Consider the following 11178-nt stretch of genomic DNA (forward strand, 5'->3'; position numbering starts at 1 on the left):
AAAGTGCTCTCAGATAACTCAGATGTCACCCTTAATTACTCAGATGCTGTTAGCCCTCTCAATCCTTTGGTGCAGACCCACTCAAGAATAAAGGAAGCAATGTTCTTCTCACCTTGCTTGATAAGGTGAAAAGAACTTGTTTGCTCTTCGAATGTGATTGAAAAAAAAAGAAAGAAAGAAAGAAAGGAAAAAACCAGTCCCAACATCTGAATGGAATTTATTACTTACCTCTCTGGGACCCCCTGGTTCTTGAATTTTTCAGCTAAGGATTCCCTCTTCCAAAGTCTGCAGAAGCTCAAGGACCCGCAGCCTGTCTGGGAATGATACTTTGTTGCCAGTTACTGCAAGTTGGTTTAAATATGCTGTCAAGATGCTGTAGCTGTGACCAAACCCCTGGCAGGGGGAGGCGGGGCAGCACGTGCCACGTAAGCATGCTCCCGTGTTTCTGTGTGGACACCCAGTGGGAAGGATAGTTGCCACCTCTGGAGAAACTGAAGGTTCTCTTCTGTATTACATGATATTCCAGCCCGAAAATCTGCCTCATGCAGGTAAAGTCCACAAACTTACTCATGTCTTGAGGAGATCTGTGTTTGATTCCTATTATGGCTAATGTTTCTGGGGTCCTTGGGTATCAAGAAAGAGGATCAGAGTATCAGAAGACCTGGTTTCTGCTCCGACTGCAGCTTACAAGCTCTAGGATTTTAAACTAATGTATCTGCTTTCTCTGAGCTTCAGTTTATCAGTACCATGGGTAAATAATATCCTCAATGGAGGTACTGGGGAATGAATTGAAATAATGATATGCAAAGTGCCTGATGGTGTTCCGTGCACGTGAACTGTGTGTGAATCTGGGGGAGCACATTGTGGCAAACGACGACTCAGCCTTGAAAGAGGAAGACTCCATAATTATAATGGGAGCCCAGGGAAGGGCTTCAGTGACTGCTAATACCTTGATTTACTGCAACTTTTTGGAGGATATTTGTTCTTAAGTTGAAATGGCGGAAAAGGCACTGAACTGGAAGTTAGGCAATCAGTGTTCTAGTCTTGACTCTAGTAACAACAAAGCTAGATGAGTTTGGGCAAGTCATTTAATCTCTTTGTGTTTGTATATATAATAGTGAGAGTCATACTTTCCCTTTCCAAAGTTTAGCATTATTGTGATGCTTAAATAAGATAGAGTCTATACAAAAATATATAGAACATATTAAAATATAATTAATTTTGGTCAAAAGCTTCAAAACAATCCTGTCAACCTATCAGTGCTTAACACATTCTGGCACATGTGTCTGATACTTAATCCTGTTTCTGTGGCTGATAAGAATGAATTATAACGGGCAATGTCCTCACTGAATTCACCCAAATAGCCAGTCCCTTGCATTCTGTGTATAGCCCTTGAGGGGCAATGAGAAATAACATCAGGAGAGGAGCAAAGGCTGAACTCCAGCTTTTCTAAATTTCCTGCGAATGCATGGTTGGAGCTTCTAGAACGAGGGCCATGTCTTTGATGGCTAGAATTGAGGGTCCTGTTTGGAGCCAAAGGGCTTCAGGTGATTGCTCCCTGTTTTGCCTTAAACATATAGTGGAGCAGGTCAGGGGGTCTGGGAGGCAGGCACAGTATCATCTTTGCAACTTTTTGAAGCTTAAGACAAAATCCCACCCTTAAATCCCTGATCACGCAACCTTGTAAACACTTACTTTCCACAGTAGCCAAGAAGGAGAAGCATTCTCTCTATCAGATCTTTCATTTCCCTTCCCATCCAAGAAAATACCTGCAGAAGAAAGTTAGGAAAACTTATGTTTATTTGTTTTTGTTTTATTTTTTGCTTTTGCTTTTTCTTCCACGACCCAGCATATTGCAGATCTGCCCTGGGTGAACAGATTATGGGAGAGGTTTAGGGAGCAGGCTCTCAACTCTGAGGTACTGAGGCTCTACCCCTTTCCTATAGTAAAAGGTTACCTGGAATGTTCCTCCCATTTATGGGTCAGCCTGGGCCCTAAAACAAAGCCAGCTGCCCCAAACTCTTCTGCATGGACATGGAGACTTGTGGACATAGAGCTTTCCCCACTAATGCTGCCTTTTAGAGGAAGCCACTGAAGTGATGGGCTGGAGTTGGGGAGCAGGGAGGCAGCAGGTGGACAGTGAGAATTAGGATTCAATTTTTCCTTGAGTGCCTTGGCCTTGGTCTGCAAAGCAGAAGACACTGGGAGCTATCCCAGTTCCAGGCATGCAGCACCTCCTCCCCAAAACTTGTTTAGTGTCCTTAAACAATCCCCGCTCATGTAGCAGTAAGAACAGGAACCCACTGGAACTAACAGAAGCCCTGGCATTTAAAGTCCTAAAGCAGATCCAAATCCAGGCTTCCACATTAGAACCATGCAGTTTATCCTTTTAGAAGGAGTCATTAGCATGAATTTCATTTTAATGCTTATGGATTCTATCTACCTCAGGAGCACCTTGGAAAAATCTAAGATAAATCTAAAAATCTAAGAAAAATCTTAGAGAACCTGTATCTAGTTAGATTCACAGTAAACAACTAGATAAAGGGCTGCTCGTTTAATATTTTTAAGGTGTGGGGTATGTCAGTTCATTAGAGATAAGAATAAATAGGGACAGTTTTCTTTTGGGGGGCATCTGGTCAGGAGGCCTTTAGGGGACCAGGATGTTCCAGGGAGTGGATAATCTCATTCTCTGGGCTTTATTGTTTGAACTTCTACCAATCTGGGTCTGAAGAGAGTCGAAATGGGCTATGAGTCCAAGAAAAGGAGGGCCCTTAGGTAGGGGGACTATACTTGTGAGTACAGGGCTGCCAGGATTGGGATAGGCACAACTCTCTTACTCCCAAAACGTGTTCCCTGGCTGGCCCTCCTTCCTCTAGTTTTTCAGGCCCTGTGATCTTTACTGCAAAGCAAACCATATGGCTTTGATTCTGGCTCCTGGCTTACTGAGAGTGTTTCATGTCTCCAGTGGCAGGAAGCCCTCCAGCCTCTTCAAGCAGCTGCTCTGGTATCTAAGAGAGGAGGCCAGCTCTTTTGGACTCCCTCACTAGCCGGGCATGGCAGCCCAGTGGAGGGCAACACACAGTGTGGAGAAAGGATAACAAGAATGGCTGTAGGGGTGAGGAGACACTCCTGGGATTCACAGAAGTGGACTCCAGGCTCTCCCACTTGTGTGTATCTGTCCAGAGAATTGACTTTTTCCCCTTAACGCTGCCCCTGGATTTCCATTTGAGTGTTCCTGGAGAAGGGAGAGCAGCGCCTAGTCCTTCTGGAAGTGATAAGGGAGGGAGGGAAGTCCCTTAAAAGGGATCACACAACGCATCTAATCCCATGGATTGGTGCTTCAGTCAGATGAACTTCTGGTGAGTTTCAATGGGATTCACTGGAAGAAAATTCTGTGATTTGAGTGGTAGGGACATTGGAGGTTAAGGGAAATCAGTCACTTCTCAGAAGGGATTGAAGCTACTCTATTGTGAAAGGGCTGACGGTATACTGACAGGCTAATGAAAGTCTTGAAGCAATCATTTTGTTTATTTATATAATGCTTTATAATTTTCAGTCATTTGATCTTGTCTCTAGGCCTGTGCTCTTGCTGACCTTTCCACTTGAAATTTTTTTTCTGCAGATCCCCATATGGCTTTCTCCTTCTTATCCTCCAGATTTCAATGTTTCCTTGTCAGAGAGGGCTTACCTGACTAATGTCTCTTCACTCCCTATCACATCACTTTATTTCCTTTCTATAACTCATCATTATTTGAAATTATCTTGTTCATTTACTTGTTTTGGTCCAGTTATTCAACCATAATGTAAGCTCCATGAAAGTATCCCATCTATCTTGTTCACTGCTGTATCCTCAATGCCTAGAATAGTGCATGCGGAACCACAGGTATTCAATAAATATGTGCTGAATGAGTGGAGTGGGTTGGGAGAGCTAGCCAAGAAAAGCTAGGTAAAACTGGGATGAGATGCATATGGTCAGATAGAACAGAAATGATCAGGAGAGGAAATTGAGACCAGTAATCAAAATCTCCTGAGAAGTGGAAATAGAAAGTGAAAATAAAAGAACCACATTTTGCCTGATGCCTTGCAGCTTTCATCAAATGCAGCAAATGTTTGTTAAGTACTCCTACTCCTCCGTGGCAAGCATTATGCTAAGAGCTGCGGATACAAAGATGAATGAAGTCATAGGATGGGGAGAATGAATGAAGAGGAGGGGGAGAGGAAGTAACCTCAGGAGTTGCTCTTTCAAGCCATTCACTGAGTTCACCGATAAAGAGACAAGTAAAAAACAGCTACATGAAAACGGGACAGAGACTATCAGGAGTGTTAGTGAACTTCAATAAGGGGAACATATTAGTGGAAACTACAGAGGAGATGATATTTTATTTGGGCCTGAAGATAAGTAAAGAGTTCATCAGTCAGAGAGGAAGAAAAAAGGTATTCCAGGCAAGGAAACAACATGAGCAAAGGCACGGAGGCGTGAAAGTACTTCTTATGCTTCGAAAACAGCAAGCAGACCAAATTGTTCCCTGTGACAAGAGTATAGTGTACATGGGGGAATGGCTAGACATGAGGCTAGAAACAGATGAAATGAAGTGGTGAAGGGCTGGCCTTATTATGGGCCACACTAAAGAATGTGGTCTTGGGACTTCCCTGGTGGTGCAGTGGTTAAGAATCCGCCTGCCGATGCAGGGGACATGGGTTCGAGCCCTGGTCCAGGAAGATCCCACGTGCCGGGGAGCAACTAAGCCCGTGCACCACAACTAGTGAGCCTGAGCTCTAGAGCCCGTGAGCCACAACTACTGAGCCCATGTGCCACAACTACTGAAGCCTGTGTGCCTAGAGCCCATGCTCTGCAACAAGAGAAGCCACCACAATGAGAAGCCTGTGCACTGCAATGAAGAGTAGCCCTCAATCACTGCAACTAGAGAAAGCCCGTGTGTAGCCAAAGACCCAACGCAGCCAAAAAAACCAATAAATAAAATAAATAAATTAAAAAAAAAAAAAAGAATGTGGTCTTAATCAAATCAGAACAACCTAGATTTTGTGAAATTCTTGGATCCTCATATGACCCCTGATGAATAGTGGTATGTTAGCAAATTCTCTCCATCTATTAAAAAAATCAATCAAAGGACTCTTGGATTGATGCCCAGATGTCTCATTGTACAATACCTTACAGGTGTGACCTCAATACAGTCTAGCTGAGGGTGTGGGAGAAGAGCTAGCCCAGGATGCTGGGCCCCCTGACTCTGACCCAAGGTCAGGCTGAGATGCTGGTGCCCCACCAAGGGTCTCATATAGCTAGGCTCAGGCTATATCCTGTGAATGAACTACAAGGACTCTAGGTAGCTCTGCAAGGGGCAGATGCCAATGGACAGGCTAGGGTGAGACAAGCAAGGTATGCGTCTAAGGTGCAAAATTTAAGGGGGTGTCAAAAATCTCAGTAATCAAAATAAGGATATTTTAATTAAATATTAAAAAATAAAAATTTATACAAAAAAAATCAGTAATCAAGATTGCTCTCTTCTGTTATTTCATTATCCAGTTCATTATTCAAGGGTTAGATGTGGTCTTGGGGTAATTCTCCCATAGGTTCTTCAAACTTCTTCCAGAGATCAGGCCTAAATGAGGCCAGCCCCAGGGAATTGGAACGTGGGAGTACCAGCTCCATCCTCCCTAGTCAATCTGGGACCTACACAGACGATGGGGGAGCCTAAGTTTGCTGCTTACTTTCAACCTGAAGCACTCCCCAGTCTGAGGCCTGGCACATTATCAGTGTGGATCTCTACCTGCAGTATGGCCTACTGCCTCTTCCTGGACAGGCTCCATACTCTGGGAACAAAGTATGAGATAAGCAGTGCTTTAGTGTTTGACAGGCTAACCTGCTAGAGGAATTAACTGTCTTATTTTCTGTGGTGTCAGCCATTTCTGTTCTTTGTGAAAGAATGAACTATTCCTATCTTCTACACTCGCCATCCCAAAAGAGTAACTGAGGGCCTTTTGTTCTGGAGATCAGGGCTTCATTCGCCTCAGAAAAGAAAAATAAATCAACAGGCTTTTGTTTTTGAAATCAGCCCAGGTCTCAGAGGGGATACAGCTGTTTTGTCTGAGACAAAGAAGGGCTCTTAGGATTAGAGGAGGGCAGAGGAGAGAGAATTTCCTGAGCCTGGCTCTGAAATGGATGGTGCTGAGGAGCACTACAGTCTCCTTGAGCAGCCAGGTCCTGCTCCCACTCTCCTACAGACCCCGGCACAGTAGGACCTTGAATGGGGATGACTTTGTGCTCAAAAAGGTGACCAAAGGCACTGCTATTTTGGAGCCTCAACAGAGGTCTCTATGCCCCAGTTAGGTCTAGAGAAAGGGTCCTAGAACAGACAATTGTCATGGGCAAAGAGCTCCAAAGGCGTCAGGCACTGACTGAGAGACATTTCTGAAATACCTGTGAGATCCTGAAAAAAGGACCAAGATTGGATTTCCACCCACTGGTGGATGGGAGCCAAGGATATTTAATTTAGAGAACTACAGAAATATGACATATTCACAACCTGGCTCAAAGAAACCCCCAGCTTGATTTGTTTAACCCTGCCTCTAAGGAGTTGGAGGCTAGAAGTGTTCCAGAATATGGGTATGGGTATGCATGCTGCTCTGTGAGTGTGCCTCACACCTGTGCACCTATTCCAGTCAGCCTCATGTCAACTCAATAGGAGCCTGAGTCAAAGTGGGAGGAAAGGGAACTGGGTGGAGTGGCACACAGACTGGGACTGCTCAGCGCTGGGACTCCCTAAGCCTTACTGTGAAGTCCATCCACAAGTCTGCACTGCCCCCAGGTGGCCACATCAGAGCTCTGGTTTGGGGAGAAGAATATCTGAGCGGTGTGTGTGTGTCTCAGCGGAACTCTATGGAGACCCAGTAGTGGGGAGACAAGGGGAGAAACCAAGACATTCGATCATCAAATTGGGTACTGGAATGTTTAAGGAATGCCCTTCTTCAATATCACTATGTAATTTTTGGCATAAACTTAAAATATATTCAGAGAAATCAATTCAGTTCACTACCTAAAATGTTCAGGGACTTAGGGCAAGAGGATGCTAGGTAACTGAGGTTAGCTAAAATAATTTTTCAGTTTTTACCATTGAAGACTTTTTTAAAAAGCTAAGATTAATTTTCTGACATTCAGTCATTCAAACAATTATTGGGGGCTTAGTTTATGCCATGCACTCTACTAGAAATGGTGGATATAAAGACATTGTCTCTGCCTACAAAGAGCTTACGGTCCAGAAGAAGAGATAAGTATAATATAATTATAAAAATAAATAATAATAATAAATGAGCCTTGTGCATTGTTAGAGGTATATATAAGATATGCCAGCACCTTATGGACCAGGGGATGGGGCTAGTCAGGGAAGACTTCTCAGAAGAAGTGATATCTGAGCTGAACCTTAAATGATGAATAGGATTTAGCTATGTGGGGTCGGGGTGTTGACAACAGAAGGAGACCACATTTCAGACAGAAAGACCAGTCAGTGATAGCAAATATGTGGAGGGAAATAAAGATGGGGGCAGGAAGGGCCCAAAGATGAGGAGAAACAGACAGGGAGAGCCTTATATATATCAGATTAAGGAGCCTGGACCATATCCTGTGATGCTGCTGAAACATTTTAAGCAGGAGAGACATATGGTCAGACTTAATTTACAAATATTGTGCTAGCAGAGGTGTGGAGAGTAGATTGATGTGACATATCTGGAGACAAGAAGACCAGAGAAAATAATCAAGGTTAAAGCAGAATAATACAGGGGAAAGACAAATGAGCACCTGAATTAGTAAGTTTGGGATAGAAGCAACAGACCTAAGGGCCTTGGATGCAAGGGGATGAGGGCAAAGCAAAAATCAAGGAAGGCTCTCTAGTGTCTAGCTCAGGTGACTATGTGGCTGATGGTATCACCAATTAAATGCTAAATTCCAAAGGAAGAGAAGGGCTGAGTGAAGAAACGGGTGAGTTCTGTTTACCATATCTGTGGGATACACTGAAATAGACTTAGCTAGGAATCTATTAGAAATAAAAACTAAAGTTCTGTGGAGAGATTTAAGCCAGACATGCAGACTTGGGTGTTACTGGCGTATAGGTTATAATTAAAACCAGGGGAACAGATGAGATCACCCAGGGAGAATGGGAATAGAGAAAAGGACAGAAATCCAAGGACTAAACTCTGGAATGGGTTAGGAAATCTTTGGTCATATTGTCTTGTACATTCTTCTGGGACTTTGGAGTTTACCAATTGCTTTTATATCTCTTATCTTACTCAGTTCTCATCTGAGGTGTTCTGTAAACTAACTGGTAAAGTCAGGTGTGATTGCGCTGATGCCAAGACTGCAATAGATCCAATCCACTGGATGAGCAGGAGGTGGGAGCCAGCAGTTCCCCCCATTATATCCTTCACAGAGGATATTCCCAGCTGTTGACTCAGAGCCCTAGGTTAGCGTTACCCAGTGTGAATTCTTAAAAGGACTTGAAATCCTTGCCTAGACTTCTGCTTAAGAGCATGACCGGCCTGTGGCCTGTGTTGGAAGGGCTGTGGAGGAGCAGTGGCAGAGCTGACAGGAGCCTGCCTGCCTGCCTCTGTGGGTCCTGAAGGCAGCAGTCCATCAGTCCCGCCTGACCAAGGGCTGCAGACTAGGAGGAGAGGCATCCTTTCCAGAGACAGAAATAAGGCAGCAACAGAATTTTCTTCTCCCTGAATGCCTGTGGTCAGCAGGAGGCATTAAGGCTGGCCTGGGCCTATAAGGAGGTCTGTATAGCAGAGGCAGATGGATAGTCTAAGCAGGATGCGGAAATGCCACACACCAGCAGAGAAGAATCTGTTCTGAGGTTTGAACCTTGCAAAGAATAGTTCTTTCTCCTCTTTTAGACTTGAGATCTGGCTTTTGAGAAACGATTTTATTTATTCTTGTGATGGTCCTGTCTCATTTTCACGTGGTGAAACCACTCCAAAGTAACTTCCCCTTGTAAAGGTCATTTACAGTAAGTGATGTGCTCCAGGTATGTCTTGCACTGAAAACAAACCATCAGGGGACTTCCATTACCTCTCATATCTACGAGCCTGGTACTCTTAAGTTTGTACCCACTAGAGTATATTTTCTTGATTTTGCACAGATGATATGAGTGATGGATACATAAAGTCTGTACTAACTACTATTTATAAAATAAAATATCTGAGTCTCTCAAAGGCAGTTTGGAAAATTCAGGGCCCTCCTAAGAGATAAATGAAAACACCATCAGTAGACCTGCAACCCTGAGGAAGTCCATCTTAAAGTTACTAGGCCTGTGGACAGGGATGAAACGGACAAACCTCAAGTACTTTGCCCTAGTCCAGAGCAGGGAATTGACTTTTTCTCTGAGAAGGAACTTTAGAGGCCAAAGGAAAACAAAGATTGAAAATAAATTCCTCTCTTAAAGGGTATAAACTTGCTGTGGAAAAGATTTCAGAAGTCTTCCGGCTAATAAATATTTCTCCCCAGCCTAGTTTCATGCTGAGGCCTGTGCCCAAATTCTAACAAAGAACCAGCTTCTGATGGTGGCTAGAATTATTCATTTATAACTCCCCTCCCCATTTGTGGATTATCAATGACAATGTCTAAATGAACAGTTGGTTCCCCTTTGTGCCTCATTCATCAATCTGTGCACTCCCAAAGACTACTAATTTTTATTTTCAACCCAGGTTAAACATACTCAGGAACCTGCTGCCAAGTGCCACCCCAAATCCCAAAGTTAAATATAAATGATTTGGGGGTTGTCTATTGTTTTAGAGAATTCCTGGCAAGCTCCCTACAGAAAAATGAGAGTTGACCTCATTAAAAAATCATGTCATAATCACTGGCCCATTTTCTTTCTAGTTTTGGTGATGATATCCTTATATCAGCAAAGCAGAATTAAATTGTCAGATTCCTGAAGCACTTCCCCTTTGGACTTACCTGTGGAAATTGCTGAGTGGGAAGGGTCAGTGAACTGGGGCTCCAGGATTTGGTTCAGTGACTTTGGCAGCTGACCGAAACCATCCCCTGCCTTCCCACTGCTTTTTATGCAGCCCTGAGCTGTTAATGACCACCAGCTGTGGGGCCACCCCTCTGATCGCTTTGCCTGGCCTCCCGGATCTTCAGTTCTTTCAGGGCTACTGGGGCTTCTGTATTCTCCTGCTCCCTGGCTTCCTCTGCCTCAAGGATCTCCACCTCCCAGAGTGTTGCCAACTCAGCAGGAGTTTCCCTGGTGTGAGTTCTTTTGCTTTATGGCAACTGAGCTCTCACGTTTCTAATCTGGAAGCACCCTGAAATTAAGGTGCAAAAAACTGAATTTTGGAGACCAAAGGGATTTGGTGAAATTGAATTTCAGGTATTGTCTAGGTCTTCCTGGAGTTGATTGTGCTGTGTGGGGGCCTCCTGTCCATGGCTTTGGAGCAGTTTGATAATTTGAAATATCACTTAGCCATGATAGGTCCCTGGTAGAGGCAGGATCCAGCAGATTTCTCAACTAGGTCTCCATCCAGTGCCATTCTCGAAGTTGAATCAACACCACTTACAAGCTATGTGACCTTGGGCAAGTTATTTAACCTCTTTGGGCCTCAGTTTTCTCAGATGTAAAATGGGGGCAATGATACTCCAGAGTGTTAATGTAAACTTTAAATGAGATTTTTGTGTAACACATGGTAGATGCTCAATGAATTTCAGTCCCTTAACCCTACCCTTTACATTTTAAAGGGAATCTATTCACCTGCCTCACCTCTTGCTTAGTAGGCGGGGTGAGGCTTGGGTTGGTACCTCAAGGGTACCTCTAGGAAAGATGTTGGGTAATAGGAAGTCACAGGGATTGGTCTCTCTTTCTCAGATCCTAGGTTACACTGGTAAGACCAATAGATCCTCTGTCTGAATTCAGCTCCACTTCAGAGAATGCTTGCAAGTTCATTTCTGGGAAAAGCCTATTAGTAAGCATGACCAGGACTCCTCATTAACATACCGCAGCCCAGAACCTTGGAGATGACAGTAATTTAATCTTACACTATGGGGTAGAATGTGCTAGGCGATATATCTGGATTTTATATATGGCTCTCAAGAACAGAAGTACTTGTCACAGAACATGACATTACCAGGTCCATAGTCTAGATAATTATTTGCACAACTCCCAACTCTTT

General features: G+C 43.8%; 1 protein-coding gene across 1 annotated transcript in view; it reads right to left on the minus strand.

Moving 5' to 3' along the window:
• The window catches only part of ASIP (agouti signaling protein), a 110489-nt gene extending 100462 nt beyond the window's left edge, over window positions 1–10027 (minus strand). The window contains exons 1-3 of the mRNA XM_068524205.1: window positions 9968–10027; window positions 1696–1769; window positions 229–314 (exon numbers count right to left, since the gene is read on the minus strand). The gene's annotated coding sequence lies outside the window, so the exon portion shown is untranslated. The remainder of the gene's footprint in view (window positions 1–228; window positions 315–1695; window positions 1770–9967) is intronic.
• Window positions 10028–11178: the final 1151 nt, after the last annotated feature.

This window comes from Eschrichtius robustus, chromosome 16, assembly GCF_028021215.1.
Source record: "Eschrichtius robustus isolate mEscRob2 chromosome 16, mEscRob2.pri, whole genome shotgun sequence".
In the NCBI taxonomy this organism is placed as follows: domain Eukaryota; kingdom Metazoa; phylum Chordata; class Mammalia; order Artiodactyla; family Eschrichtiidae; genus Eschrichtius; species Eschrichtius robustus.